Raw genomic sequence first — 6,057 nt, forward strand, 5'->3', positions numbered from 1 at the left:
ATGAATCCTGAATTTGAAGGACAACAGTGCCAAGTCTGCTGACACTTAGCTGAGGAACCACACCTTCTACTGGAGCATCACTGGACGGAGATGGAGGTTGCAGTACACTGGGTGTTTCTTGGTTCCACTGATCCAAGTCCATATATGTAGCTGCATACGGCTGTGCAGAAAAGAGAAAAGGCCCTTAATTGTACTTGGTCAAAAATCATCAAAACTATAGGCTACTATACAAGCTCATAGCGCAGCACCGAGTGCTGTGCTCCGAGCTTGTAGGTCTAAATGGGTTAAGAAAGACATACCTCATCAACAGGTCGGCAGGCCTGTGTAGAAGAGGCTGGAGGGTATGGCTGTAGATCGGGGTAAAAGGTATCACAAGGTTGCAGAGACATAGAAAAGTAACCTTAGTTTGTAGTCTGTCAAAGATCTTTAAAAAATAGCTATGCCTTTATGCAATGCATTGTGGATTTTAGATAGACCAATCAAAAGCAATGTGGAATGTAATACAAGTCACAAATAAATTCAATCTAAAGAAAACATACCTCTTCAACAGGTCGACAGGCCTGTGTAGAGGCCGGAGGGCATGGCTGTAGACCATAGTTAAATGGGTCATAAGGCTGAGAGACAGAAAAATGACATTAGTTTGTAGTCTGTCAAAGATCAGTACAAATACATTTACTAAATGAAGTTGTGTTCAATGGAGTGTTGTGTTCATCACATAACATTCACCACAGTATAAATACACCCGAGATCAGTTGACTCAAATGAATTCCCCCCTCCTCCCCAACAAACCTTCTCATCCACAGCTTTGCCCTGCGATACTGTTAAATTTGAGCAGAAGGTGTGGTCTCTTACTACTAGTGAACCCAACACTTACAGTATATCTGAAATGTTACAAAGTCACAACTTGTAGACATTAAATGTATTGAAAACATTTTACCGTGTCAAGAGCTGGGCAGAGGGCCTGGGGAAAGACCGGTGTGGCCCAAGGGCTAGCCCCACTTGAAAACGGATCAGAAAGCTGGAGACATAGCAAAATAACATTAGCGGTAGTTTGTAGTCTGTCAAATTGAAAATCTACAGCCAATTGTAGATTAACTAACCAACACTTACGACATTTTTATCTTTAACCCATTTTGTACGGGACTCCTTTTGGTGTTTTAAGCATTATGTTATACTTTAGCTATTGAAAAATAGCAGATCTACAATTTCATAGCCCGGCACTTTTTGAAAAAACGTGAAAATGTAGTGCAAATCTTTGGATATTTTTTTTCAGAGCGTTTTTAACTGAAATCTTTGCTTCAGGGGGGTCCCTGGAACAACATATTTTCAGATGGTGGTCGGCGGCCAATTACATATAATCTTGGGGGTCCTTGACATAAAAATGTTTGAGAATGACTGACATAGAAACAGGGTTTTTTCAGAAAACTGTCAGGATTTAGAAGACATTTGTAGAATCGTTCCCAGGTCTAAATGGGTTAAGTAAAGACCTTACATAGTATTGAAAAGAACATTGTACCGTGTCAGGAATCTGTGGACAGAAGCCCTGGGTGTGATGGCCTTAGGGCTTGCTAGCTGTGGTGCAGACCATTGAGCAGAAGGCTGGAGAGACATGAAATCTAACATTAGAAAAAAATATCTGAAAATAAACCAAAACAAAAAAAGAGAAAAAGGGCGTGGAACCAAAACTCTTGAGGCATAAAACTCACACGGCAAACAAGTCCGTTAAGGAGATGTCAAAAGTCCATTCAGGCAGGATGTCTAAACCAGCAGGCATCCACCGGGGTGAGGAACTCATGGTTGGAAATCAGTGACATGACAATCTGGAAGGGCACAAAAAAGAACAATATAAGTATTGAAAGCTGATTATGAGGTGTAGGTGGGAAGACAAGCAGAGAAGGTCAGGTATCTACAGGGCTGAGAATTGGGGACAGTTGTCATGTGATACAGGTGATGAGGAAAGGTGTGTGGACAGTTAGAAGATGGCAGGTCTGGGGAGGTGAGGGGCAATCCAGAAACTGCCCTGTGATCCTTTCTTCTTACATTAGTTGACTTTCCCTTTTCTGAACAACACCTAATAGGTAAAGTCCTTTTGCACACCTACTTACAAAGGACATGCAGTTACACAGGAGATGACAGCCAACGTAGAGAAGAAAATAAGTGGTCCTGCACACCATATTCAATTACTTAAGATTTATTTGCTTAACTACCTAATGAAGGTCAGCTAATCGAAACGTTCTTACAAATAGATAAATAAAATGTAACTTAAGACAGTGTTCTGACCACTTCTTTACTTCTGAACAACTCCTAAAATCAGAGCCTGAGATAGAGATCTAAAAAAAACTAATTAAGTAATAAAACTCTACTAAAATATGACCATGACAATGTCATTCATATAGTGGGGAAGAGAATGGTCCAAATGTTTTGCACATAACTTACACTCAAAGCCAATCGAAGTCCATCAATTGCTTCAGGAGGGAGGAGACAGGAGGACAAACCCACTTTTCTGGCTGAGCAGCTTTGTTGTTTGGTGCCACCGCCAAATTGCGCCAATGGGTTGATCCCAACGAAACATCTGAAATCACAAAACACATATGGAAAAGGTGCACTCACAGCTGTTCTACAAGAGAGCACATCTTTTGAGTTACACATGATGGTTCTACTTCAAGCAGAAAGTTACCTTTGAATGAATTCCAGTGTGTAACAGGCGTGCTCCTCCTGGTACACCAAAGTTGTAATAACTGGAAAACTGCCATTCCAGCCAGGAAGTTGATCTGTGGAGCCACAACGACCGACCTCAATGCTCAGCATCCATTGTGTAGCTGTGAGAACTTCACCTAAAGATAATTTGACATATATGGTTTGCATGTTAACAGTGTTTGTCTGTTGCTTTCCACATAACAATAGACTGTTAAACTAAAACATGACCTCCATATAGTCTCCGTATTTGCAATGCTTTAAAACAGATTAGAAAAAAACAGTAAAAAGTGTGCAGACTAAACTCAGTGTTAATTTAACTGTCTTAAGCAGGGGTCTTCAACAGGGGGTCCGGGACCCCTAGGGGGTCCTCAGAATAACTACAAGGGGTCAGAATTACTACAGGGGGTCCACCAAATCTTTGTGTGATATGATTATGTTAATTTAACTGTCTTAAGCAGGGGTCTTCAACAGGGGGTCCGGGACCCCTAGGGGGTCCTCAGAATTACTACAGGGGGTCCGCCAAATCTTTGTGTGATATGATTATTTATTTTACCTTAACCAATTGAACCTTAGCATCCCTTTTGTGAGGAGAACTTTAGCCAAAAATAGCAGATCTACAAGCTCACAACGCCTCACGCTGCAAGCTTGTAGATCAGCTATTTTTGGCAAAGAGGGAAAAAGAGCAGACCAAGTAAACAAAAAAAGTTGAATCTGAAACACAATTTTATACAATATAGAGGGGGTCCCTGCCTCATCTCTCTCTCAGCTAGGGGGTCCATGGCCTGAAAACGTTGAAGACCCCTGGTCTTAAGGATCCATTCATTCCATTGGTACATTTGTACTCTCTTTCCCTAAATTAAATGATTTTACTTTGTACTGTAGGTTCAAAACAAAATTCATAGATGTAATAATAATAATAATAATAATGAATTACAGTCAAAACAAATGAGGCCAACATTAGCTCTCACTGATGTGGTCTGATTTATACCTGAAATAAACAATGACATCATGCACCACATGGAAATTAATATGCTAATGCCATGTCTAAGACTGTGTTGCACGCCCCAAAAAAACTGATTTGAAAGCTCACAATGCGTCGCTGTGAGCTTGTAGATCAGTGATGTTTGGGCATGCGTGAGTCTGTATAACCCCCTGTATTATGACAGTCATGACGAAACTTCAACCTGGTGTTTGCACGTTCTCCATGTAATGCCCTACATCTACATTAACGTTCAGATTTCAAATATAAAGTGCTTACCCCATGGCCACGGATGTTACAATCCACTTCGGGTCGGTGTAAGTACCCGTATATTCCGGATTGTTAAAAAAAAAAGCATTTTAATCCGATCGGTGGCCATTTTGTCATAGAGTTATAATGTAACGGAGTGCAGTACTCCTCCCAACCGATAGGGTCAAGTAGTTGAAAGCGTACAGAAATACGGAGAAAATGGCCATCGATCGAATTAAAATGCTTTTTATTGAACAATACAGACGATACGGGTATTGCCGAGTGCCCGAGTAGACTTGTAACATCCGTGACCATAGATTGAGCACTTTATATTTAAAATCTGAACGTTTATGCAGATGTACAGGTTGTAAATGGAGAAAGTGCAAAAAACTGGTTGAAGTTCGGCCGTGACGCTCGTGATGGACGAGCGTCGTGTGATCCATAGCTAATACACGACAAATGCACGACGTTTACGATACTAACAAGTTGGATAACACACTTTAATTCCATAAGTAATTCATCTTACCTGTTATCTAGTAGAGTAGAAGCACGGAAGCAACTGGTTTGTAAATAAATGTTCTCTTAGCCGACGGTTAGTTTCTCTGGCTGAACCCGACCGGCCGGTTCAAAACTGATAAGCTCCGCCTTGAACAGCTGCGTGACGTAATGACGTAATGTCGCACTGTAGGTCTGGTCAGGTTCTCAACCTGTGGGTCGGGACCCCCAGGGGATCCCCACCTGATTGGGGGGGATCTGTAGGTGGCAGTGACAGTGAAGTGACAATTTAAGTAACCCTTTTAATACCTAAAAAAAAAAAAAAATACTGCATCAAAAGTAATCAACAAACTATATTAAAAAAATGGTCGAAGAAAAAAAAGAAAATAGCTGATCTGCAATAAGAAGTTATAGATTTTTGAAATAGTTCAAAGTTAAGCTTTTCTCACATTTTTCAAAAATATTTTTTTTAAATTAAAAAACATGTTTTCAGACTCAAAAGAGGACGCTGAATCAAATAGGCTAGGTCTCGATTTTGTATGACCCTTATAAAGTGGTTTAAACAAGCGTTAAAATTTCATAAACTTGGAAGCTTTTTTCACAAACATATTATTATTATTATTATTTTATTTTGACCCTTCCACCCTCTTATTTAGATCTTTTTGAGTCGAATGGTAGGTTACACAATAGTCTAGTATTGTTTAATAGGGAAGTTATAGATTTTTGAAATAGTTCAAAGTTTATCTTTTCTCACATTTTTTAAAAATATTTTATTTTTAAATTTAAAAACACTTTTTCTGACTCAGAAAAGGACGCTGAATTGAATGGAATAGGTCTCGATTTTCTAGGACCTTGGGAAATACAAAAGCTCACCAAAAAGATTGGACGTTGACTTTTGTCACAAAAGTTAGCACAAAATCTGGAACTAATCGCTCCAGATATTTTTTAAAAATCTAAAACTTCTCTCCATCCATATTGAGAGTAAGCCGGATATTTTGGCACCAGCCCTGATTTTTTTTGACACTGATAAAGCTCAAAGTTCAGCGAAAAGACTGCAAAGGTCAACTCTTGCTAAAAGAAGAAAGAAATTATATTTTTCTTCGAGACTCTGGTTTTAGACAAATATGATGACACTGATTCCAAATATTTACGTTTTATTTTTCTCGGAAAACAGGAAGTGCCTCAAAAGGCCACTTCCTGGTTGGTTTTAGGGTGTTCCAGGCCCGTGATTTCCCCGATATATTTTTTTCCTAAATCTACACGTAAAATAATGCCAAAAGTCGAGATGATCAAACACTGATATCAAATCATGATTTAATTATCCTTTAATTGGCTATGGTTACGGCTTCGCTATCTTGCTCAATATCTCGAATACGATAAGGACTTAGGGTCCACTTTTTGGATATGTTGTAGAACTGGCTGAGACGCACGCATGGATGTCTTGTTTGTCCCGTTACGGCACTTTTTTTTTTTGACTTTGTCCTTTGGTATGGTCTTAAGGTTTAAGACTCTATGAGCCTTCCAAAAGTATAGAAGGTCAACTTAGGAGTGTCGTACCGTGACAAACAAGACGTGTGCGCCTTAGCGAGTTGTACAACATATCCAAAAGGCAGATTCTAAAGATGTATGGTTATTGA

General features: G+C 39.5%; 1 long non-coding RNA gene across 1 annotated transcript; it reads right to left on the reverse strand.

Annotated features, from left to right (window-relative positions):
- Positions 1-1,047: 1,047 nt before the first annotated feature.
- On the reverse strand, positions 1,048-4,961 carry LOC311035228. The gene is made up of 5 exons (XR_014599676.1): positions 4,452-4,961; positions 2,678-2,834; positions 2,437-2,572; positions 1,707-1,820; positions 1,048-1,599 (listed from the first exon to the last, which is right to left on the reverse strand). It is a non-coding gene; the product is annotated as an uncharacterized lncRNA (long non-coding RNA).
- Positions 4,962-6,057: the final 1,096 nt, after the last annotated feature.

The sequence above is a fragment of the Gymnoscopelus microlampas genome (genome assembly GCF_963454915.1).
Source record: "Gymnoscopelus microlampas genome assembly, chromosome: 19".
In the NCBI taxonomy this organism is placed as follows: Eukaryota; Metazoa; Chordata; class Actinopteri; order Myctophiformes; family Myctophidae; genus Gymnoscopelus; species Gymnoscopelus microlampas.